We start from the raw sequence: 26,518 nt of genomic DNA, 5'->3' as shown, positions 1-26,518 counted from the left end.
TTGTCCGTCTTGGACGAACCTAAGTGTTTGAGATTACGGAACCTAAAGTGAGTTCCCAGGAGATGTAAATTCATTTGGGTTTGGGAGGGTGGCTTTTCTGCTCCTTGCAAACCTTCCCGCGGTGGCAGAGCTGGAAACAGATGGAACCTCTCATAGCCTCTGAGTTCCTCCAGGTGGCTGGGATGGTCCTGTCCTTTGTATAAATATCTATTACTGAGCCTTTATCACCTTTGATCTTTACAGTCCACTGGGATGGGGTTGGACAAGTGCTCTCCTCTCTGAGGTTGAGGTGAGGCAGGCCTCTGGAAGTTCCTGTTCTGGTCTGTGCTCTCTCCTCCCCATCTCCACAGCACTGAGCACCCACATTTTTATGTGGCATGCCCCAGACTGCATCTTAGTTGTCAGCACCCAAAGTGAAGCCTGTCGTACAGTGGCCACTCTCATACGTCCTGTGGAGCAGGTGTGAATACAACCAGTCAGGGACAGATGTTGAGGCCCTGGTGCATGCTGCTAGTCCAGTGCTTTGCCTTCTCTCTCCAAACCTGACTTTTTATTCCATGGAGTCTTTCATGCCTGGCTGAACCCAATGTCACCAGTCCTGTCTCTGAAATCCTTTTTTTTCCTGATTACATATTTATTGAAGACAATTAGGGAAATATGAAACAAAGAAGAAAATAAAATTACCAAAATTACCTATGGTTTACTACCTTGAGAGATGACCTCTGTTAACAGTTCAATATGTTCTTTCCAGATGTATGTATATATTGATTAATTATAAAATCATGTAAAGAAGCTACATACTTTTTTTAAAACTTAGCATTTTGTCATACAAATTTTTTTCATGTAATTTAAATATTCTCTGAAATATCACTTCTGACAACTATAATATCTTACTCTATAGTTATGTTATTCAGAAACCTGTTTTGGGACATTGAAGCTATTACCAGTTTTCTCTATTACAAATAATACTACATTGAACATTTTGATGACATCCTTTGGATAGATTCCTGAGGGAAGTAGGTAGGTCTAAGAACTTTTAGAGATTTCTCCGAAAGTATTACCAGATTGTTTTGTAGAAAGAGTGGCACACTTTATACTACAGATATGAGGATGACTGCACTCTCGCCAATGCTGAATATTATTATGTAAATAAAGCTTTGCAAATGTGGCAGTAAAATGGTATGTTTTAATTTTCCTTCCTGTTTTTTTGATATAAAAATCTAGGTTTATATCATCTGGATCATAGGTGAAAAAATTTTTGCTGTTTGCTAGATCTTTGTTGTAGGCAAATGCAGTGATGTTATAGTAGATGATCTCATCAGGAGGGATAAGACCTTTGTGGTATTTTAAATTTAAATTAAATTCTACTTATGTAGGTTAAGACACACAACAGTCTAATTACATATTTTTAAATAAAATTACAGGATTTTATGGCCAAGGACTGCACCAGGTCTTTTCCCATTATCCTAACCCTTCCTTGTAGGTGTATCTTGGACTCACAATGGAGGAATGAGGGCCAGGAGAAGGGGTGGATTCGGCAGCTAGCTGCTTAAAGACCTGTGTGACATCTGTTCACTCACTTCTCTCCGTTTTGAGTGTCCACTTTTGAAATTAAACTTTTCCTAGCCTTATACCCAAAGATGGTGACATAAAATTCATTCTCCTATTGTTTCATTTAATGATTGGTTGATGTTCAGCACTTAATGTTGGTGCCCTCTGCTGCCTGTATTTTACTCTTCCCACTACAAATTTGGCAGTTTTCCGGTTCTGGCCAAGGCCTGAGCCCTTTCATAGTCTCATGTAGCTATTAACAGTGTCTGACCTCTTTAGCTGGTTGCTTCTGTAGCTTGAGAGAAAGGAAAAATCATTTTACTAGGTTGCCATTATCTAAAGCTATGTCAGTTTTGTGTTCTTCACAGGCAGGCTTTTCAGTTGGGACTGGTTGCAGGGGAGTCCATCTACAATGCTGGTTGGAGTGAGCAAGATGTAACTCCCGCATCTTTGTGGCTAGTCCTGATTAGCTTGTTCTGTTCATAGGCAGCTTCACTCATCCATTTGTTCAGCAGGTGTGTGTGCTCTGGGGTGCATGCTGGGAGTGTGCACTGTCTGCAGCATGGCCTGGTGAGCAGTGTGCAGGGTCCTTGGGGCTCTGGTGGGCACTGTTCTCTCCTCTGTGCTCAGGTGAGTGAGTCCCTGAACTCCAGGCACAGACAGTGGGGAGCTCTGCTTGGATGGTTGTCCCTTGGCCCACATCTCTCCCCTCCTGGCCATGCAGTCTACCACACACTAAATTCCAGGTGCAAACTCACCTTCACTGTGGCTGGCTGTGCCAATGGTGCCAGGGACTTGGAGAGAGTGTACGGAGGATCAGTGGTGGGTGAGAGGGCTGGCTGGTAGCATGTAGGTGGTCTGGCCAGCAGGGGTTGGGCAGTGCTTTCATGGGAGCAGCCAGTGCAGGGTCCCTTGCTGGGTAGGAGGTTCCCAGGGGACTTATGTGCTAATGATGTTATTGAATAGGTTTCTGGAACATACGTTCAGTGCACTTTGGGTAATTGAAAAATATACCTTGTGTCCTTTTCCCCTGTTTGCTGTTGGCTGGTGTGTGCAGGGCTGACAGACTTATGTTTAATTTGACCTTGTTGGATTTGGCTTGCTTCTTCAGCACAATGACAAAATAAATGCCAGAATGCTTTTCTAGTAGGGAAAGAGGGCTTTTTTGGATATAATGAGTGCATGATTTCAAGGGTGGAGGTAATGTTTGCAGTTGAATAACCGGACTGAATGTTTCTCTGCTACTTTGGCTATTAAGATAAATATTGCATCCTTACAGAACTTAATTTTAATTCTATTAGTGTTTAAATACAAGATTCAAAATCTTTTACTTCTAAACTGGAGGTCCTGGCATTAAAATTTTTTTCATCTGAAGAGTAATGAAAAAATAATAAACAGATATTTATACATATGGTTATAAGTACATAATTTATAACCCATAGATTATAACACATAGGGAGCTGTGTGGTAAACTTAGTCCAGAGAAATCATGATATTTGTTTTCCGATAAATAAAGCTGGACATTAAATGGAGTGGGAGCATTTGTTATTTAATGGAACTCTTACTGCATTACTTTGTAATGTGAATCCTTCCTCTTTTACTGTTATAACCTGGTTTATATATTGGATTTTAAAAATCAGGGCACATTTGGCATATGCCTAAGGGAATGGTTCCCCTTCTGGCATCTCCCCTGGCGCAGGCTGTCTCCCCTGGACCCACTCGAGGAGGCTTCAGGCCTGAGAAGCAGCCTCCTGCAGCAACTTGCTGTCCGCATTGTATGTGGAAGTATCTGAGCGGATGTGTTGTCTCCTGGTTTTGTGGAAGGTTTTGCCATAAGGTTTTTGGGTTTTTTTTTTTTTTTGCCTGTCTGCCACTCCTCGTTGTGTCTTCTGGGTTCTTGTCCAGCCATGTTTCTGGGAGGCTGTTTGACTTCGGAAGGTCAGTTTGCCCTTCTTTAAAACAACTATTTGCCTACCTGTTAGGTTTTGAAGAGGATTAAATAAGATAATGTGTATGCACACTAGCAGGGAGAGATCCAGTGAACTGCCTAGTGAATGCTCAATAAATGGCAGCTATTGTGAAGTCACGTAAGTATTTGTGAAGTGTCTGCCCAGCTTTGTGGTATGGAGACACAGCTCCTATTCTGTGGGAACTTGGAGACCCGAGGAGAAGATGGATTATGTATACAGGAAGCAGCCAGAAAATAAGAGCGGGCAGTTTATAATCAAGTCTCTGGTTAAGAGGTGGGAAACACCATTTAAACTATTAGTCAGGAAAGGCTTCGTACATGGAGGGTGAGGCCACTGCGCCTAAGGGGTGTTGGGCTCTGATGGCTTCCCTCGTTCTTTCCCGTCCCTTTTCCTCTGCTCTACATTCTTATGGAGCACTGATGTCCAGACAACAGCTCTGTCCCCACACAGTTGCTGCACAGGGTGATGGCCCCACTGGGGAGGTTTAAAGGGCTGGGGAGCTGGGATGACTTTCCGGTCCACTCTGGTCAGTCAAGGGAGACATCAGGGAGAGATTTGCCAGGTGGACAAGCTGGGAGAGGGTGTTATCTGTTGGTGACTTCCAGAGAGCTGTGTGCACTGGGGTGTAGAAGGCAAATTCTAGAAGTTTAAACTTCTGTGTATAATGTGTACACTGCACCATACTGAAATACATGTATGTAATTTATAACTATGTAAATATATACAATCCATGTGTGTCTGCTCACACATTTTGCTTGTAGGAGTATGTGCTTAAAAAAATTGGGGGACCACTGGTGGGCAGTGGGAACATGTGTTCAGAACAGAGGTGAGAGGGAGCAGCCTTAAGGGTGAGGAGGGAGCTGAGTATTTCATAGGTCTAAGGTCATAGGTCTAAGGTCCTGAAATTTAGAACTCTAAATGTGCCCTCCCAGGGGATGAGCATGGTGAAGAAAATCCTGAATTATTTTTTAGTGTTTAAGTGCCACCAACCCAAAATCCATGTACCGTATTTTGCCACTTTGCTGCCCTGACTCTTTCAGGCTCCTTTTGAGTTCACACACTGTTGGGGGAATGGCTAGGTTGAATTCTGACACAGTTGTGGGGAGGGATTTGATGCTCTGGTTTAGGTAATATGAAATGCTAATAGGACTGCTTTATTGACCCAGAGAAGAAACTATCAAGGAGTTGAGATTATTTATTCATGCTCCGAGCAGGGCACCGTTTTAGGAGCCACAGTCATCTATAAGAATGGTGAAGTTTAATTAATATGTTGTGGGGGCTGTGGGGCTGCCTTCTTCTTCTTCTTCTGCCTTCACAGAATGTACTTTGTAGCCAGTGTTTTGAGTGTCAGACACATATCTGTGATAGTCCCTGAGGCAGCATGCAGGTGGGGTAGGAGGGAGCTCAGTGACAAATGGTGTTAGAGGAGGGGGGCTCTCACTGGGCATGTGTGGAAGGACAAGAGGGTTCAGAACAGGATTTGTGAAAAAAATGGCAGTTGACAAGTGTCTTGGATGATAGATGGGCAAAGGCTAGAAGAGGAGGGCTTGCTGAGAGTGTGAATAAAGGCATGGGGGAACACAGAGGTGTGTTTGGTGAACAACAGCATATTGGAGGCACTGTCATTCATGGTTAGAGGTGAGTAAATGTTAGCTGTTGTTGTCATGATCATTGGTTTTTTTTTTTTTTTTTTTGCCTGTCATGGCCTGGGATTAGGGTGGGCAAGGCTCATTCTGCTGTGGAGTGTTTCCTCCCGTCTTTGCTGAAAACCATATCAATATCCAGGGCCGGGGAAGAAAAACAAGCCCCTTGAGACACCTACCTTCTATTTTCCCATGTAATTGCACCGAGATTCTGTCTTGACCGCAGGCCTTTAATATTAAGTATTTGTTCACATTTCACAAATGGCTTAAATTTCATACTCCATGCACTTCACCCCAGGAAGCCAGGTTTATCACTTTCACATGGTCATAATAATGCCTTCTATTTGCAAAACATTTAACTTTCTGAAGTTCTTCACAGACAACAGCTAACTAATGAAATATACATAGAAGTATAATTGCTGGATTTATTCATTATTCTTTTCTAATGTGGCTATTAGCTGAATGTGAAATTTAGATCAGAGTTTATTTTAATGCACAACACCTAATTGGAAAGAGATACCCTGTTATCCTGAGATACCCTAATCTCAGGATGTTTTCTGGAGGTTGCTGGGAACAAGGCTTTGCAACTTGTTGGCCAGCCAGGCACTCAGTCAACATAATTTTGAGAGGCTAAGATAGAGCACTAAAAATCAAGTACAGCCAAACTGTGCAGACCTTTCCCAGGTGGACTGTGCAGAACAGATACATCAACGAAGTGAAGTGTGAAGGCTGGCTGGGATGCATGCGGGAACCTGCTTTCATCTCTTTTTTGTTATTAAAGGTTGGTTTGCTAATGAGTTCTTTGTGGCAATTGAGAAAATTGTGTAGATTTGGCAAAGTTAGGGCACTGCCTGTTGTAATAGTGGGTGGGTGCTCCAGTGTACCATCCTCCTGCCTGCTGTGGGCCCTGTGTACTTGGGGCCTTTGCTCATTTTTTTCTAAAGCTGGTTTTGGCTTCTGTCATGGTATCAGTTTGCTCAGTTGTGGGTGCAAGTTACCACGAGTTCTGTGTCTCCTTTTATAGCATAATAGTTTCATTCCTAGTGGGGTTACATAATATCTCCCTGTGGCCTCAGCCTCCAGTGGTTGTCTGGCCACCTTGCCAGGTGGCACCTCTACCTCTGGTGGTTCCCTTTTATTCCCCTCTCAGCTTTCCACTGTTGTGCTCGGCTGTCTCGGTGTGGGTGCCAAGTGTTCTGACCCCTTCATTCCAAGTGGAAGTCATTTGCACTGCTGCCAACTTGCTCTGCAATTTTCTGCTCTCTCCTCCACAGACCTCAGATGTGCTTTGTCTGAGTCCCACTCACCAAAACCTCATATGGAAACCCCTAGTCCAAGGTCAGGAAACCGGCCTCTGCATCCTAAGCTGATGATAGTGACAGAGGCTGGGGAGTCTGCTGGCTTTTCCTGGTTTGGACACCACTAACAAGGGCATAGGTATCATTCAATAGTTTATGTAGCAAATGAAGTGTTTTCTGATCTGCTCAAGCCATTAGTTTGCATGATCAATAAGGACTAAATAAGTACTGTAGTTGCAGCAGTTAGTTACGCAGAGAGCTTGTACTAACATGACCCCACCTCTGAGGAAGGCATCTGCCCTGAAGGATAGTGCTAATGAGATGTGTTCCTTCCATGGTTAGAAAGTGAACTTGTCTTCTGTACCAATTCAAGTATAACCTCTGCTGTTGGATAAGCAGAGTGCTAACTGTGATCTGTTATCTTCATTGGCTTGTTCACTGTGGAGAGAAGATAGCAAGATGTCAGCAGGCCCTTCTGGCTTGTTCTTAGAGTTGACAGAGGGGAACGGCTAGCACAGCCCAGCAATGAATCTGGCAGCTGATTTGAGAGCTGGCTATAGAACCAAATATGCTCCTGTTTGAAATACGCTTGTCTCAGTCTCTGGTGCAATTTTATAGACGACCTTTTCTAGGCAAGGCATGTTTCGGTACTTGGTCTCCCAGCCTCTGAAGGGGCCTGCCAGGTAAAACTGCTGAGGCAGTATGGTCAGCCTCAGAGGTGGCCTTCAGTGGGGTTTGTCAGTGAACCAAGAACCTTATACACATCTGGAAAGCTTAGAGGCAGAATTCCATTGCATGTACTGAAATTGGTTATATATTTATATAGAGGATCTTGGCCCTGAACTCTGAACTCCAAACTCATATCTAACTGCCTAGGGAGCATCTCCACTGTCCAATGGGCATCTCCTGATTCCCCCATACCTGCCCCTGCACTGTCCCTTTGTTTCTCCCCACCTGACCCCCCTCCCCAACTTCCCTCTTGATTCCTTACACTTTCCCCTCACTGTCCCATCTCAGTAACAGCATTCCTGTCTGCCCAGTGATTCAGGTCACACATCTTGGAGCTCACCTTGGCTTTTTTTTTTTTTCCATAGCCTGCCTCAGAACAAATCCTGTTTGTTTTGTCTTCAAAGTCTGCTCTATATCTGGTCACTTTCATGTCATTGCCTCTAGCAGCTCAGTGTGTCCCTTCCCCTGGCTTATGCTGGAGTCTCCTGCCTGGCTACTCCCCTCCCACTCCATAGTTAGTCTCAGCCCAGCCATTCCAGTGATTGCACTGCTTCTCTGCCAGGCAGAGGGGATTGATATTCCCTCACATCTCTGGGGAAGTGGCTCCTCATCTTTCCACTGCTCCCCACAGGGTCTTGTAGCTGCTCTGCTGGACCCCTGCCTCCTGTCAGGGGGCACATATCTTGTCCCCTCCCTTCATTCAGGCCTCAGTCAGAGTTCTCTCCAAGGGAGGCCATCCCTGACTATGGGTGCTGCCCAGACCCTCTCCTGGTTTTCTCTGGCTGTTCCACAAGTGCTGGTTGTTATCTGTCTCACTGGAAGGTAAGTGCAGGAGGCAGGCATGTAGCCCAGGGGCCATAGCCACATGACAGGGCTGGCAGCATTGGGGTCCACAGCCCGTGGAGGACGGTGGGCAGTGTGGCATGTGCAAGGGCTTGGGCCACCTTGCTCTTTCCTCCCCCTTGAAGCCTGGGTGGGGCAGGTAGGTGCTGGGTGTCTCACCTTAGTCATCTTCGGTCATGTCAGACCATAGTGCAAATGGAACATCCCACTGGCAAGACTCAAGTGCAACCACAGAAGTGAAAGGAATGATGAGAAGGCAGGCACATCTCAGTGACATCAATGCCATTGGTATGTCCGCCTACTCACTTACATTAACATTTTATTTATTTTTTCCCCCTAAAGTAAACTACCTACTAGGAGCCAGGAGAAACAATTGTTTTTCAGATTAACTCTTGCCCTCCATCTTTGCTCCCCAAATTTAACTTGCTGGCTAAATAAATGATGGATGAATTAGATATTATTTATGTGTTTCAAGCAAATTTATCAAACTGTAAAAGATCAGATTTATTGATTTTATTAAAATCATTACAGGTAGATGTTATCTTTTTAGGTAAGCTTTCTCTGTTATAGTCCTGGTGTTCCCCTAAGAACACCAAGAACACTAAGAATGCCTAAGTTTTCTTTTGTTCTTGGGATCAGGAAAAGTTCAAAGTAGAGAAAATTATGGTCTGTTAATCTTTTTTCCCCATCTTTTCACTGAAGACATTTTGACAGTTACCTGGAAGCCGCCTGACTCATCTTCTAGACATCTGACTGTGCTTTTATTCTATGTATTAGATGTCTTGTTGAGTTCCATTTTGTTGTCTTGGATTTAAACTTCACAAGGATAAGTATCCCCCAGGACAGGGGAAAAAACCCTGAATAAGACAGATTCCAAATTGTGGTGAGTAAGAGAGCAATTCAGTTTTACTAATGGTTTTCAGCTTACATGTGATAGATCTTCACAACCTAGCCTTGCTTGCAGGTGAGAAGGTCAGCCTTGGATGGGTCAAGGTGTTTTCTTTGCAGGTTTTTTTTCAGTCTCACATCTAGAGGGCACATCTGCAGTGCTGCCTTGACCAGCGATGGCACATGTCCACCTCAGGCTGGGTGGGGTTTCTCAAGGGCTGAGCTCTGGTCTTTGTCTCCATTAGCAGGTCTGTTTGAATGACACAGGCACGCACACCTCCACCTAGAAAACAGACTAGAGGAATTGTACCAGACCATTAAAAATAGATGTCTCCAGGGTAGCACTATGGGTTATATAAAAATCCTATCTTTTCTTCTTTTCCATATTTCCTACAATGATCATTTTTGTACTGAGAATACTCCCAGTGTTTTATTTTCTTAGGGTGTGGAATAAAAAGTCAGTTTCTGAAAAATTGTGGAAAACAATTTGATGTGTGTCTTTTTAAGCATTTTGGAAACGCGGATGAAGTTGCTATGGGGATGGTAAGGTTTACTCTCTACAAAGAGTGGTTCCATCTGGCACCACATGCTCCCTGAGCAGAGCTGGGCAGTCCTACGCACAGCGGACTTTCTTGTTAGATGTGGAAACAATTACGCATAGAATCTTGATTTCATCTTTTTTCCTCTTAAATCAACATTTAGCTTTGATCTAATAGCAGGAACACACTTCTAAACTGCATTCCACAGCCTCTGACTGCTCTGTGCCTGTCATTACCTGTGGGATTTGGTGTGTCACCTACAGTCTGAAGGGTTCTTGTCTTTGCGGGTGGAGTGGAGACGCTTCCTGAACAGGGTGCACAGCGTTGTATTTTTATCCCAGTTGCAGTTAATTTTCTTTTGCAGACATATCTTTCAGAGGCACTGTTTTTATTTTCCTTGGCTTTGCCCCTTGAATCTGTGGTCTCCTTCCCTTCCTGCACTTGCTTAGAGCCAATATGGTCCCATCTCAATTAGAGATAAGGTTATCACATTCTGTGCTGGGGTCATGGTGGGGACCTAATACATGCAAATAAAGCTCAAGTTTACATTTCATTGCAAATGAAACAAAGTGATAAGAAAAGCAGTAGGCTTTTTCTTTGGGGATCTTTGGTGGTCACTGGAGGCTTGCAGGGCAAGTATAGTGGTGGAGGGGCTGGCTCAGGGATGCCTGGCAGCCAGCTCATCGGAATTGGGTGGCATTCTTAGAACCCTGGAGGGGGCACTGGACTACATATCAGGGGGTCCCCATGTTGTTGCTGCTTTTGCTCTCATTTTGGAAGTGTGGTCTTAGGCCAGCCTGAGTTCAGCTTCCCTCATCTGGAAAATAGGGGTGGCAACACTTGCCTTCTCATTGGGTTATTGTAACTGTCAGATAAAATGGTGCAGGTGTCTGCTTTGAGAAATGGAGGAGAACTAAGTTCTTGTAAGATGCATTGCCCCATGCCCTGACCCCTGGTCACTGGGTGTGCTGCCCACTTTCTCTGTTTATATGGTGGCATATGGCTTCATGAAGTCACTGTGGATGGCCTGTTAGCACCTACAGTTTCTAGTTTAGATGCCCTGTAGAAAGGAAGGTTACAGTGATTGATGGGCTCCTGGACAATGACTGATTGGCATGCCAATTTGTTTGTCTCAGAGACAAAGATAATTTCACTCTAAGTCTCAGGGCCAAGTGGAACTAGGGTGATTCTGCTTCATGGAAAAAACAGTTGGAAGACATTCAGGAAATATGGATTCTTGTTCCCAACTCTGACACCAGGTAGCATTGTCTCCCGAGCAACTCAGGATCCATTCCTTCAGTGGACATTATTGCTTGATTGTCCTGGGCCTGGCATTGTGGTCATTCGGAGAGTTGCTGGTCAGTTAAGAGAAAAGAGTGAACAAGAGAGATGTGCCCATAAACAGCCCACTAACCTGGGTTTCAGTCTGTGCTGAAATGGGCACCAGATTGTCCTGAAGAAACTAAATAAGATGAAGGCTGGGGTGGTGCCAGCACATAGCAGGTGCTACGGGACTGGTGACTGCTCCTGTGTTTGGAGCAGGTGGCTGTCAGACTGCTCAGCAAAGGCCAGTGTGGATGTGTCCTGCCCGCGACCCATGACCTCTGCTCACACCCCAGCAGAGCTCATGTGGCAGTTTCTGCACGTAGTGTGAGCCTAAAGATTGCTGCTTGTAACTGAGGGTTGGACAGAACATTTGTGTCCTGGGACCCAGCTTGCTGGTGGGGGGCCTAATGGGAGGGGAAAAGATGCTGGAAATGTTAATACAGCTAATCCAATGAGATTAGCCCGCTGAGCTACAGGATTGGAGGGAACAAAGGATATTGAAGGGAGCACTTAGAAGTTTAAACAGACTCAGTTCTCCCTTTTCACCTACCTCTTGTGTAAGGATTTCAATAGCTCCTAAATAAGCTGGTGTGAATGGCAGTAGTGCCCTTTTAAATTCTAATTAGCTTGTGAATTAACTAGTATGAATTTTTATTAGTTAGGATGAATTACAGGTATTAATGATTGTACAGTCTTAGAGCAAATGAAAGTAGTAGTTATCCAAAGATTTCGGCCAGCCATCCACCGAGGGACTTTAAATAATCTCAGAAAGGCTGTGCTTTCTTTTCATTCTTTACCCTTTAAATCCCATACTGGAGAAATGTGGAATGGGAACCAGATGTGGGCACCTCACTCCCCTTGGTGGCCCTGTGAGGAGAGAGGCTATGTGCTCTGCCTTGCGGCCTGACCAGCTCTGCTACTGGAAGAGGCTCTGGCTGTAGCTTTCCCTCTCAGGGCTGGCTGTGAGCAGTTCTGGAGCTGTTCCTTTATGTTTGCAGTGGGTGACACTGCAATCCCTTCCCACGCTAGTGTTGGGGGCTCCTCCTGTTTGGCCAATGAAGTTCATAAGTGTGTCAATATTTTTTTGACCTTGCTGTGTTTCAGACAGTCTTGCACATAGAAACTCATTGCTCAGTAGTTAAATAGGGTAGTCTTTTAATAGACCCAACTCAGACCCATTTCAATGATGGAGATGGGTCATACACATGGTCAGGGAGCTTTGGAAAGAGTCAAAGGTTCATTTAGAAACAGAGCAGCTGGAATGTCCCAGCCTTATGTGGTGCAGCTGGCTGAAAGCTCAGCTCCTGGTGGTGCAGGTCCTGTGAGCTGCAGGCTCAGCTCCCTGCTGTTTGCCTCCAACCCCCAACATGCCCATGCCCTTCTCCAGGCCTGCACTCCCTACAGTCTTGGCCTTCCTCTGTGTTCTTGGATTGGGAGGTGCCACTTCACTTTCTGTCTTCCTATGAGGCTCTCCAAGGACATGTTAACACCCTAGGTTGGTAGGTCCCCTCTCTCTCCAGTGCTTCCTCAGAGTTTGATTTTAGTGTGCATGTGTATGCTTGCACTTGTGTTTACATGCATTGTGTGTACATGTCATGTCTGCCTTCCCCATAGAACATGAACTCTGAGCCATCAAGGTCTGTACTGTGTACTATGTTGAGCATCCAAGTGCTCACCATAGGGCCTAGTACATAGTAGGTCTTCTGTGACTGGGGAGACTAGACAGGTGAGACACAGCAGCCTTGGGGATAATTGGCAGTTAGTGACCTAGTGTCATGCTTCTTGCCTAAAAAATTGACCCTGCTTTGGCAAACTCAGTCCCTGACTTCTTTATATGTATCCTCTTGGGCATATCACATGGCACTGTGCTAATTTATGAGGACCCAAAGGTGCATAATGTTGAACACTCGCCATGTAGTTCTTCCTGTGTGATTTTCTACTGCTGTCTATGTATGCAGAGGTTCAGCCAGAATATTCTTCAGGGGTAACCTTACAGAGGCTCTCCAGCAATTCTAACATTCAGCATTACTCTGGAAAAAAAAAAGTTAATGCTTTGTGAACTGAGATGTAGTAGAGATCGCTCCTGGAGAGAGATATAACTGTGGTTAAATCAACTTCAGTGTGGTTGGGCTGTTGTGTGTCTGAGGGACTAACATTAGGAGCAGAGGAAGCAGTGGTGAATTCACTCCCTGAGGCCTTCTTGCCAAAAGGCTGCTATTTGTGGGCCTGACAGCGTCTTACACTGACTGACCAATTGGATGATGCAGGGGTGGCCCTCCAGATGCTGGTGTTCCTGCTGAAGTGGTGCTGCAAACTGCTCTTTCTTCAGTAGGAAAATACTGCTCCTCTACCACCGCTTCCCTGTTCACCTCATGATGGAGCCTTCTGGATGCTGGTTTTATGGGGCATTATTAAGGATATCCTATTCCAAAACCATTCTTGCTGGAGGTTGAGGTTTTAAAGACAACTACCCTATTGTCTGATGTATCTTTGTATTTTAATGTAATCAAAAATAAATGTTGCAGGGTTCACATCACAGAGCCTCTTGTATACCACAAAGGTCAGAGTAGGTTGGGTTTCTGGACTTAATACATTGGTACCATCTGCCACTTGCAGGAGACAGGACGACCTTGTTGTGATATATGGTATGGCTCCTGTTACCTGTCACCCTCTGCTGTGGGAATAGGACTTGGGCCCCAGGGTCTAGTTTCATCATGTTTAAGAGTAGCTCAGACCTGTGCCTCTACCAGAAAATATATCCCATAGGAGATCTTGGATTCATTCTTTGTATACCAGTTGCATACTATTGTTTTCTTTATGCATGCCCAGGTTTCTTCTAGAAGTGATTTAAAGACAGCTACAAAGATACATATAATGTTAAAGAATAAGATATTGAGGGTTTTTAGGAAAAAGAAAATATGAGTTTGAACACAGCTTTTTTCCATTCTGTATTTTATTCCTGAAATACATTGCCCTACCAATCCCAACCCACCCACAATAAAAATCTCACCCAGATCCCCCATTCCTTCCCCTCATTCCCCAGAGGCAGTCCTGGACAAGTGCTCTAGAATTCACTTTCCATTGGACAGTTTGGAGTGTGTTCATTGGGTAACCAAGTGCAAACCACTTGGGGGCCTTTGTGGAGAAAAATGGAGGGGCAGTGAGAGAGACCCAGGAGGAGTTTCTTTGAGGGCCTTGGCCACTTGCTCCTAGGCCAGCTCTATCTCATCATCATCTGGACAGGTAGAGGCAAACCCTTCCTGCGCGTAGGCATTGCACAAGAACGCACACACTCCCTTGGAACACCTCAGGGATAGAGAATCCACAGTACTTATTACACACCACCTGTACTATGTGGAGCTTTGACAACAGGTTGCAGTCAGCCAGAGTGAGCTCATTTCCATCCAGAAACTTCCTCTGAGGGATGCCCTCATCCTCAGCTCTGGTCTCATCCACTTCTTCTGGGAGGGGAAATGTCAAGTAATTGTCTGAAACTTTCAGGGCTTTCATGAGCCCCTTCTCCAGATTATTAGTGAGTGTTGGATTTGAGTTCTTGTAGGCAGAAAATTTGGCAAATATGTCCAGGCCAGCAATGTTTGATTCAGGGTTCAGAGCTACCAGCCTGGGGTACTTGGGAGGGGCACAGCTCTACCTCCAGGAATTCCTCAATCTTGTTGGTGCCTCTCTGCACTTTGTTGCCATACAGCAGAAATGGGAGCTGTCCTCCTGGGCACAGCTTCTGTACTGTCTCGATTTGCCTCTTGGTGTCAATGGTGGTGAACTGAACGTGACTCCCTTGAGCCAGAGCACCATGAATAGTCTCTGGGAGAAGGGGCAGTTCCCAATGTTGGCCCCATCGCTGCCGGCCTTTATGAACGATTCGACCTGTGGTTGTTCTTCAGCCATGGTTGTGATGGGGTGAACATAGCTTTATTGAAGTGCTTTATATTAAAGTACTTCAGACATACTGACTTATTAGAATCTTTTATTTACAAGTGTCCAGGAACATCCATTGAAACAATTTTGTTTAGAATTTTAGTATTTAAAGTTATACCTGAGAGAAGTAAATTTTAAGTCACCCCAATACCAGTTTACATTTCTTTTACGGGTAAGCCATTAGGTTTTAGGGCGTGCTCCAAAGAGGTCATTTAGGTTCTACTGGTGTTTTGGTTCAGGCCTGGAGCTGTGTTTGGGTCATTAGTGACATCTAATTGTGGAAGGGCAGGCAAGAGCTTTTAGACTTTATTCAGATGTAGAAAAACTACCTTCAAGCACTTACTAATTATTTTCACTAAGAAATGGATTTTCAGAGCAGTAATACAGGGATTGATAATATTTTACTTTTTAAAATATGATAATCATTGAACACTTTGTAGTTTATTTAGTATTTAAAGAAGAAGTAGGAACTAAATGAAAAAGGTATGCTGTTTCATTAATTCTAATAAAAATAATTTTCAAGTAGTTTATTTTAATCTCCTCTTAACAGTTTTCTTTGGCCTTCCTCTCAGCTCTGACCCCACTTGTCCCAACTTAATTTCAGCTGTTAAATAGTTAGAGTCCCCTTTAGCTCCAAATGATCACTGTCATCTTGTTTAGTCATCTCATTTATTGGAAGCAGCAGTGCTGGCAGCTTCCTTGCCTTCTCTCTGTTTTGGTGCGAGCATCTCATCTGCTTGTCTGTGAGGCTTAGTTAGCTCTCCCAGTGTGTGCTCTCCATCTTTGTACCTTTGTTCCCACAGCCTTCATTTCTGTATCCCTTATTTGAATGCCTCTGAGCTGTCTTTCATGCTGGAAGCCCTTTCAGGGGTGTCCAACCCACGGTCTGTGGGCCACATGCAGCCAGGATAGCTATGAGTCGGCCCAACACAAAATCATATGTTTACTTAAAATATCATGAGATGTTTCTGTGATTATGTGTCACAGGGTATTTTATGTGTAGCCCAAGACAACTTTTCTTACAGTGTGTCTCAGAGACGCCAAAAGGTTGGACATCCCCGCTTAGATTCTTTGTCTGACACCAGCTGATCTTAATTCTCCAAGCAGGCCATGTTTTTTTTTGAGAGCACTTTACAACTTGACTTTCTAAAGGGGTAAGGCCACCTTACCATAGGCCCATGCAATGTGGAGTTGTTTCTGGCCTCTGCCTCTTTTTGCTCTTAACCTTGGGCACTTACTAACTTCTGTACAGTGGGTGTAAGAATGTCTCTTAAACTGCAAGGACGGAAAACAAGACAAAATATGGAGGTAGCACTTGGAACTTTCTATCAGCATCCATCCATCTGTCCCTCTGCTGACCCACACACCCACCCATCTATTCATCTGCTTTCCCCAACTTCAACCATCTATCTATCATCTGTTAAATTTAAATTAAATTTAATTTAATTGCCAAGCATAAATTATATTAATGGTAGGGTAAAGGCCCCCAGTTTTCTGTATTACGTACCCATACCTCTCTTTTTGTCATTATAATTACTAATTAATCTTTGAACTCTTTAAAAGTTATTTATTGATCCATATGGAATATACTGTGGTTAATACAATTACTTACTTTTACACTGGCAAGTATTGACATAAAAAACTTAGGTCTTGCCCTGGCTGATGTGGCTCAGTGGATTGAGCACTGGCTTACGAATCAAAGGGTTGCCAGTTTGATTCCCAGTCAGGGCACATGTCTGGGTTGTGGGCCAGGTCAGGTCCCCAGTGAGGGGATGCCAAGAGGCAACCATGCATTGATGTTTTTCTCCCTCTACTTCTCCCTCCCTTCCCCTCTGTCTAAAATTAAAAAAAAAAAAACAGCTTAGGTCTCTCCTGTCTTCCCAGACACATCACATACACATACTTATATACTCATTCAGAAACACGTGTGTGCACATATGCATAGCAAGTTTTATGTTTGAATGTTCCTCTGTGTAGTTTGAACTTCTAGCACAGCTTATGGATGGACCCTATGGTTGGGATTTTCTATCTTCATGGACATGTGATAGCACTCATTTTAATGTTAATTTTAATAAATATTTAGAAAGTGTGTGTCATATGCCTCATTAGCAGTTTTGATAGGCTCTTTATAAGAGGAAAACATAAGCATATGAATTAACTGTCCTGTGGACATTATCACTTTTGGTGGCGTTACTTCTTATGCACACGAGATTCTTGGAGAGTCCTATCATCTGTCTCAGTTCAGTGGACATTTGGTAGAGGCGATGGGTTAAGTAGTGAGTGCCATAAGAGGAAAACATTGAAAATGATTTCGTAGGTGAATGGTATGCATGAAGCATGTATGCAGGGGTGTCTCTGACTTTTTGGGATCACATGTCCCTGCACTTGAAAGTACCATGGGTGTCATTGAGCCAGTCCTGAACCCTAGGAAGGGCCCAATAATGCCATGCCTAGAACCTTGGGGGCATGCTTAATAGCACCCCAGCTTCACCATCAGTGAGTCCTTATGAAATCCCAGGGATGATGGGATAGATTTGAGGTGAGACAGGGAAATGAGGGGAGAGTTTTTTATTCATACATTGGATTTAAGTGATGTCAGTTTTGGGAGATGCTTGAAGTTTTTCTGAGTTTATTCTAGCAGAAAATACTGCTACTCCTAATTAATATTTATATAAGATTGGCCAAATGCTTACTATACAGATATTATTATCATCCTGTCTTTCCAAATGTGGAAACTAAGACTCAGAGAAGTTAAGTGACATGCCTAAATCACAGGGCAGGAAGGTGTTAGCTGTCCCTCAAGCCCACATCTTGGGCCCTAGTTCTATGTCTTGCTATGGCCCACACATTCTTAAGGAATATGGGCAGCATTGTTTCCTTAAAGAGGGTGAGAGCAGACAGGATGATGGTTTCTGCTTCAAGAGGGGCAAAGAGAAACATCGTTTCCCAGATCATGTACAGATGGCAGCTCCTAGCCTTCTGTTGAGGGTGACGGAGCAAAGGCCCTTACAGCTCTGCTCAGATGTGAGTGGGCCTGTTCTTTACCTCCCTTCCTCTCTGGCTTCTGCATCTATTTGCTTGTGGCCTGGTAGGAGGACCAAGGGAAGGGTGTGCAGAGTGCTGAGAATATGTCCAGCATGTAGTGAGGCTCAGGGCTCAGAACACTGTTGCTGTCAGTTCCTCTCTTCTACAGAGTGGGTTTCTGTCTGGAATTACAAGGCAGGCACTGACAGATGTATAAGTAGATGCTCAAGAGCAAATTAAAAATGCATTGTTAAAAATGGATTAAATGTGTGAACAAAGATTGGCATGAAGGTTGGGTCCTTGTATTTTTAGAGGCTTATTAAAGTGCATGATAAATTCATATAACCCATATTGCCTAAGATCATCATAAAGCATTCACTAAAGAGCTAATGTCATAGGATGCTGTGATGGCAGCCTGGATAGGTTCAGGTGTTCTGTGGCTGTTACTGCCCTCAGGTCCACCTGTTTTTGCCCATATTGAGGTCAGACTGTGCTCACTGATCTCGGCCCTGAGGACTTCAGCTGCCTGGCCCCTGGTGATGTGCATTCAGTGTGTTTTTGCAGCCCTGAGTTTGGGACATGTGTGGAGTTCTCCCATGCCTTGTCTAGAACACTAACAGAAATCTGTGGTCAGGTTTCTATAAAGAGCTTCATTGGTGAAGAAGAGAGGGAGAGCAGTTTACTACTGATGGGTGTTCAAACACTGAGGTTATGTGCAGTTGCTTCCTTTTAATTGGCCTCTACATAATATAAAATGCAGATTCCTCAGCATTTACTGGGTGACTGGCCTGCTGCTTACTGGCTGGAGGTGATAATTAGAGTGGGCAGGGTGAAGAAACGTGATCCACAGTGATAGAATTCCCTGTTTTGTCAGTGTCTTGGAAAATTGGCCTCCAGAGATGAAGTGTGGCGTGATCTATGTCAGAGGCTGTCTTCTCCTCTTGCAACATTCAGCCAGTTTATTTGGAGGAATTGGTGGTCAGCACTCTGACATTTTCTTAGTCACACTTAGAAATGAGAACATTTGCACATGATAACCTCAGGATTAAATAGCCTTGCAGGTAGATCACAAATGATCAATACTGAGATTTTAAATACTACGTTAGTTTTGTACCTGAAAGTCTGTGATGCCTTTTTATCTATAAGCACTTATTTTTTTTTTCCGAACAGCAAATGCATATGTATTCATTGCATGAGTCTTCTGCTTTGCTTGTTAGTTCAGTTTGTTCATTAGATTACACATATGAGTGAAATCATATGGTATTTGTCTTTCTCTGACTGGCTTATTTCACTTAGCATAATGTTCTCTTGGTCCATCCATACTGTTGCAAAGGGTAAAATTTTCTTCTTTTTTTTATGGCCGAGTAGTATTCCATTGTGAAATGTCCCATAGTTGTTTCATCCACTCATCTATTGATGGACAGTTGGGCTGCTTTCACGTCTTGGTGATTGTAAATAATACTGCAATGAACATAGGGGTGCTTATGTTCTTTTGAATTAGTGTTTTGGTTTACTTCAAGTATAATCCCAGAACTGGGATTAGTGGGTCAAATGGAAGATCCATTTTTAAGTTTTTGAGGTATCTCCATGCTGCTTTCCACAGTGGCTGCACCAGCCTACAGTCTCACCAACAGTGCAAAAGGGTTCCTCTTTCTCCACATCCTTGCTAGCCCATGATGTTTGTTGATTTATTGATGATAGCCATTCTGACAGGTCGTGAGATGGTATCTCTTTGCAGTTTTAACTTGCATTTCTCTGATGATTGGTGACATTGAGCATCTTTTCATACATCTATTGACCATCAGTATGTCCTCTTTGGAGAAGTGTCTATTCAGGCCCTTTGCCCATCCTTTCATGGGTTGTTTGTTTTCTTGGTGTTGAGTTTTGTAAGTACTTTATCAATTAAGGGAAACAGAAGAAAAAATAAACAAATGGGACTACATCAAACCTAAAAAGGTTTTGCGTAGCAAAGGAAAACATCAACAAAATAAAAAAGACAACCCTCAGAATGGGAGAGCATGTTTGCTGACACATCTGATAAGGGGTTAATATCCAAAATTCACTGACAGTCTTTTATTTATTTATTTATTTATTTATTTATTTATTTATTTATTTATTTATTTCTATTCATTTGGTAGATTTTTCTTTTTTGTATATATGTATTTATTTATTTATTTATGTTCCACGGATAGTCTTTTAAATTCCATCCTGGCTAACTTTTTAGGAGCCAGGAGGTAATAGGTATTATGAGTTATGTTTTCAGGCTGCAGGATTTTAAAATCTACCCCTCTCCTTTCATTAAGCTACCACTTTTTAAAAAAAGTTTTCTTTCATTATTTTGAAATAATTGTAGATTTACAGAAGAGTTACAAAGATAGTATAGAATTCCCATGAGGCCTTCATCCAACTTCCCCTAATACAGGCATACCTCGTTTTATAGAGCTTTGCAACTTCATTGATGTTGCATGTGTACAAATTGAAGGCAAGACCCTCTAGTTGTAAAAAGATTAGGACTTACTTTATTGTGACACTCACTTTATTATGGTGGTCTGGAGCTGAATCTGCATTATCTTCCAGGTGTGCCTGTATTAGCATTTTACTCAACCATGGTACAGTTACCACATTAACATTGTGGTAGTTTGATCACGAATCAAAAACTAACTAAAACCACAGACTTGATTTGGATTTCACCAGTTTTTCTATTAGTGCCCTTTTTCTATTCCTGGATCTAATCCAATATGCTACATTGCATTTAGCCACTACTCTTTTTTATTCTTTAAACAATTTTATTTTAACCTTTTATTATGGTAAAATTTCAAACTTTATAAAAGTGGAGATCAGTGAAGTGAATCCCATTCTCAACAGTGATCAACATGGTTAATCTCACTTATCCCCAACAATTGTCATTTCCTATTGAATAGGCTGGCCTTAAACGAGTGATCATGACTCTCACAAGTACCCTTCACACATGTGTATTTGAGGCCTGCTGAGTTGCATGTTTGTCATGTGTTGTCATATGGTCCTTTCCTAATGCTCTGGAGTTGCTATTAAAAGCACCTTTAAATGATAATTGGATTTGATCTTTTCCCTGATTTCTGCCAGAGTTTCCAAGAAAATGTTCCAAATACAAGGGATTTGCAAGAGGATCTGCTGGCACACACACTCACTCCGGAGCTTTTCTTTATCACTTCTAGTTATGTCTATTATTCAATGTGAACCAGTGGTTCAGAAAACCTCTCTAACTTCAAATAAATTTTCTTGAGAGTGTGTGATTGTAAGAGCCAGACTAAAGCACAAGGTCTAACAGGAGAACAACTCCCTTACTTTCATATTCCACCTTTCCTAGGTGCCCAGGATCCTTAATGTCACCCTTGGATGACAAAAGTTGAAGAATTCCCCCTTGCTCCAAATGTGCTATTTCTCTTGACAGAGTTGTCTTTCTTTTTCTAGTTATTGGCTGGTGCCTGTCCTAGTCATTTTCCCAATTACCATTATCTGGTAATAGTGTGTTGAATGAATGAATGAATGAACCATCAGTCTACTAATAAATAGGTTTATGGGTTTAAGTGCTAAACTACTCACACCAAGGCGTTAATAGCTATTAATATTTTCACTGTTGACCCCTTGGGGTTATTTACATTTTAAGGAGATGCATTCTTGAAGAGCAGTTGTATAACCCAAATGTGGAATTCCTGACCTTGTGGCTGGCTATTGGGGAAGTCTGATGCCTTTCTTACTGGTCTTCAAAACAAGTTAGTTGCTTATATGTAAACTCAATCCTAGTGACTAATCGAACAGGCAAATTGAAAAAAATGTTTTGTTTGTGATTCTATAGGAATATGATTGTTTGAAGGGGACTTGGATCTTCCAATGAGAAACAGGAGGTGTTAGAATGCCTCCTCATATTGGAATAACTTTCCTTGCTGTAAATTAAGTTTTTAATGAAAAATTGACATCATTGCTGAAGCTCAAGTGCACACACACATTTATTCCTTCAATAGTTATTTACTCTGCATATTCTGCCAGGTACTGCCGGGTGCTAGGGACCCAAGGGAAGGCCATGGTCCTGGGTCTTACCAGCTGACTGGCCTCAGGTTGACTTTGATACATACATGATATACTTCCAGTAATCATTGCTAATATTATTACAATTAAAAATAGAAACCCAAGACCGGTGACAGGGCTGGCACCGCAGTCATTCCATTGGAAGTTGGTGGGCCCTCAAATCAGTGTTAGGTACTAGGACTGCCGTAGATGTGGGCAACATGGTTCAACCTCTATACTTAGTCATCTTAAGAATTAGGAATTACAGGTGTATATTGATTTTATTTTTTTGTATACCTGTTACATAAAAATGTGGCATTGTATCTCTGTGATGTCGCATGGTGTCTTCATATGAATCCATCAGTCCACACTTAACAGAGTGGATCTCAGAGATGGCTGTGACCCATGTGGCAAATAACCTGAATTGTATAATGTGTGAAGACTGTTGAACAATGTGGTGGAGCCAGTGTGGGAAACTAAGATGCCACTGGCTGATCTTACAAGTAAAGTTTATGAGAAATGTTTAAAAACAGCCTCCTGTGCCATCTTGTCTACATCCATGGTCATGTCTGTACAAAGATGTCTGGATCTGGGCCCTCTGCAGAGAGGCAATGCTTGTTCCTAGTATACAGGGTGAGGCAAAAGTAGGTTTACAGTTCATATGGAGAATAATATAATAATTAATAAATAATAATGTGAGATTGAACTGTGTTTTATGTACTCACAACTATAAACCTACTTTTGCCCCCACCCTGTAGTATCCATATAGTCTTGTTAGGCTTCTGTTTATTTTGAATCTTGGAGTTTTGCTAGTTTTCCAAACCACTGCCCACACCACGAGGCCTCAGGGAACAGGTGGCATGAGACAAACGCATGCTGGTGTGGCAGCCAGGGCAGCTAGATGTCCAGGGTCCAGGCCTGCTCATTACTGGCACACTGCCTCCCCAGTGTCTGCTCCCAAGTCTGAGTGATCTCTGGGCTCTCTGGGCTCTGGATGGAGGGTCCAGACTGCTGACACAGGAGCAACATGGAGTGAGAAGAAGTTTCAGACATTTGCAGCTGTTGAGGACACAGGAGAGCTGTGGCACTAGGGAAACAAACAGCAGGAGCCAGAGCCTACAAGTGACCAGAGGCAGTTGTGAGGGAAGCCGAACACATTATCCTATGCTTCTGTATGTTTAGGCTGTTCACTGAATGTGTCATTGATTCCATTTCTTTATAGAGATGTAATATGAATCTAGGAAGAGTAATATTTTAAAAATCCTTTTTTCCTTCTTCACCCCTGCTCTGCCCCCAGGAATTTCTAATCCTGCTGGATAAACTAGCATGAGGGTGGGTAGTAAATTTTTCTTATGACAGATTTAATAAGAGCAGGCAAGCTTCCTTTTGGGACTGATTATGACACGTGGTGCTAATGGGATTTGATTTGTAATGGGACGTATGGTGTCTATTATCTTTAAATTCTGCCAAAAAAAAAAAAAAAAAAAAGGGAGAGGGACAGAGACAGAGAAGGAAGGAAGGAATGTAGTCAATGAAAACAGAAACACCTAGAATTCAGAACAATCTTTTGCTGTCCTCTTAAAAGCCTAACAATAAGAATCAATCATTTTTATTACTTTTTTTTGTAGAAATGAACACAAGTGCTCTTGATCAGGCACAGAGCTGTACCTGGCTCTTTACAGTCCGGTGTCACTGCCCATGAAACTGTGAGTTTCTGGTGATCCTCTTCACCTGCTCACTCAACAGCCCAGGAGCTGATTGTAAAGTAGGGAGAATGCAGTGAGCAAGCAGTCCTGGGAATAAATGTAGACTTGCCTCTGGAGAGAGTCCCCAAGACAAGCGTGTGAGTGAGAGAGGGTCCTTGCTTCTCTGGCAAGCATGTGGGGAGAGCTGACTGGGGACCGGTTCTCACAATGCAGGCAGGGGAGCAGCCTGAGAAGGGAGTGTGTGCAGGGTGCAAGGGGTCCCACAGGCTGGTTAAGGATTTTCTCTTTTGAGATTGTATGGGATTTTGTAGGCTTTGGGAAGCCATTGGAATGTTTGAAGCAGTGGGATGACAAACTGTTTCCACTTGAGCATACAGATGAGGAAGGCTGGACACAGATAGGGCAAGGTCTATGTTGAGGCTGCGCAGCTGATCTGGAGCATAGCAGGGTATAAAATTCTAGCTGAAGTGTTTGCTGTCATAGATAACATCCAATATTGTCCTCCATTATGGCTGTGCTAGAACTCGATGTGGTCCTGGTTTGAGCTAGAGTGAGCCTCACCAAACAAAGTGACCACAAGTTAACAAGCATGAAAAAATATATAAAACACTTAAGAGAACACAAACCCAATTATTTTAATTTAAAAAGGTCCACTGTTAACAATAAGTGGGGTTCCTTGTGTAGTGGCCAGGTAAGGCCTTGTTAGTCAGGTATTATTTGAGCAGGGGCCCAGGATAGTGACCCATGTGCATATTGGGAAGATTTCTAGGTAGAGGGAATTTTGTGCAAAGGCACTGAGGCAGGAGCCTGCCTGGAGTGTTCAAGGTCATGTGGCTGGAGAGGAGCAGGGGGAGGTGAGAGGGACAGGCCAGGTGCATGTGTGCATGTGTGGGTGTGTGTGATCTTGTAGGGCTTGTGAAAGGGGCCAGTCCAGGCTTGGAGCAGAGTTGTGTCTTGGCTTAGGTTTCATAACTGGTAAAGTGAGGTGAAGTGAGGTGACAGTAGAGGAGGCTGTTGCAGTATGGAGTCCTTTGAAATGATGGTTCTCAGGCCAGGGTGGTCCTGATGGAGAGAATGAATCAGGACCTGGGAAGTAGAGCTATGAGGATTGGCTGAGGCCTGAGAAAGACAAGGGTGCATCAGAGTTTTTGCCTGAGCAACTGGAGTTGTATTTCATCAGGATGGGGAAGATTAGAGAAGAAGTTTTCATTACCATTTTTTATTTTGAGAAGGCAATTTATTATTAGTAGGATTAGTATTAGTATTTTGGCAAACTTTTGTTATTACTCTTTGTTGTCATCTTGTTTCTGCCTAACCTTTGTGCTTTCTAACCTTTTAGAAGATAGTTTACCACTTATTTAGGACATTATGAGTGTTAATTGTTGACTGCGGATCAAATGGAGTTTCTTTGCAAGAAAGATTCTCTTTAAAGTATTTGATTCCTCAGAGGAAAGTATACTGTGTACACATACAGTTTTAATGTTCAATTATTTTATCGGAAATTAGAAGAGTGATTATGTTGACAGGATTCAGAATCATCAGCTGCCCTGAATATGGCAGCAGGAAGTTTAGGTGAATCTAAATCTATTTCCTTCCTCTAAAAACATCCTCCTATATTTGAGGTGGATCTTCTCTATGTTGGGAGTAGAAATGGCTCCTCTTTTAAATTAGGATCCCTTTCCCGGCTCTGTTATCTGAGTTACCCTCTTCTGATGTGGTAGAAATACAGACTTTCAGACTCACCCTGACCCACAAAACAAAATTTGCCTTTAACAAGGTCCCCAGGGAATTTCTGCACCTTAAAGTTTGAGAAGTACTGAGTGAGAACAATTTTAAGTGTTTCGGAAGACTTCTTGCTTCAGGGTCAGCATTTCGTCAGGGTGCTGGGTTTAAATCCGATGAATGCCAGCAGGCCTTTGGAGCTGCTGTGAACAGGGTTATGTTACAGATCATTGCCAATAGCATCTCCAGCAGTCTGGCACCTTTTATATGCTTTCTTCGAGAGCCCTTTGAAAATGAGACCCCCTGGTAAGATGGCGTGTGTTTTGGCATGCAGTAGAGAGCCTTCTCTTTTCTAAGGAGAGAGTCCAGAGTGGGGGTTGAGTGAATGGAGGGGCAAGCCCAGGTGTCTGGGCACCCAGTGTTGCAGGCACACATGTTGGGGTGAAAATAATTCATATTGCTGAAATGAAATAGGTCTTTGATGTATGTTGATGCACATATTTGGAAAACATTGCCCATAGATCTCAGAACTGTTTGTTGCATTTTACTTAAACATTTCTCTTGTCAGAATGATGAGAAAATTGCTTGTGTGGGAACCTGAGAAGTGCAAATTTGTTAATACCTCCTTTGACAATGGTTTGTTTTCAGAGCTATTTATGAGCTGTCACAAATCATTTCCAGTTAAAATGTGCTGCCTTTTAATCAAGTAGCAATGGAAGAGTCTGGGAGGATGTGCATGGCCTCATGGTCCCAGCTCAAGAAGGGCCCAAGCTTGTGTGCTGTGGGTCTGGTTTTTAAATTGATAAATTAAATTGTAAAGAGTGAAAATGGCCTCGTTCCTGTGGAAAAGTTCTGTTTTGAAAATCTTCTCCCTTACAGTATCATCAGAAGCCCAATTTTAAGGCATAAACTTGAGATTTAGCCATTCTCATGATTGCTAGGATAGAGAGAAATTATGTGTGTCCTTTTGTTCTTTTATGTCTGTGAGAGTCGGGGTGATGCTATCAGCTCATCATTGATAATAACATTGCATGCATTAATAGTTGCTTTCCCACTAATAATGGTTGATGTGCCTTGACCCATCTCTATCACCCATCCACCTTTTGCTCATGGCTTATGTCTGCATTGGCTGTCTGGGGTGTAGAGTGCAGCCTGTGGCCTTGCAAATTATGAGAAAGTAAACAATCATATGGGGTACTTTTTAATGGCTCTGGATGCTTCATAGTAGTGGTTTTGAAATGAGGCAATTTTATTTCCCAAAGAACATTTCACTATGTCTGGAGAATTTGTTTTTTTTTA

At 43.0% G+C, this 26,518-nt stretch overlaps 1 protein-coding gene and 1 pseudogene across 2 annotated transcripts in view; one reads left to right on the top strand and one right to left on the bottom strand.

Moving 5' to 3' along the window:
- The window catches only part of LDLRAD4 (low density lipoprotein receptor class A domain containing 4), a 658,664-nt gene that overhangs the window by 6,663 nt on the left and 625,483 nt on the right, over positions 1-26,518 (top strand). The window lies entirely within an intron of this gene.
- LOC129081647 (chloride intracellular channel protein 1-like) lies at positions 13,997-15,578 on the bottom strand (annotated as a pseudogene).

Source organism: Pteronotus mesoamericanus, unplaced genomic scaffold (genome assembly GCF_021234165.1).
Source record: "Pteronotus mesoamericanus isolate MK-2021 breed Mesoamerican mustached bat unplaced genomic scaffold, CSHL_Meso_final scaffold_118, whole genome shotgun sequence".
NCBI classification, from domain to species: domain Eukaryota; kingdom Metazoa; phylum Chordata; class Mammalia; order Chiroptera; family Mormoopidae; genus Pteronotus; species Pteronotus mesoamericanus.
Note: the sequence above shows the minus strand (reverse complement) of the source record. Positions and strands in the feature narration are given on the sequence as shown.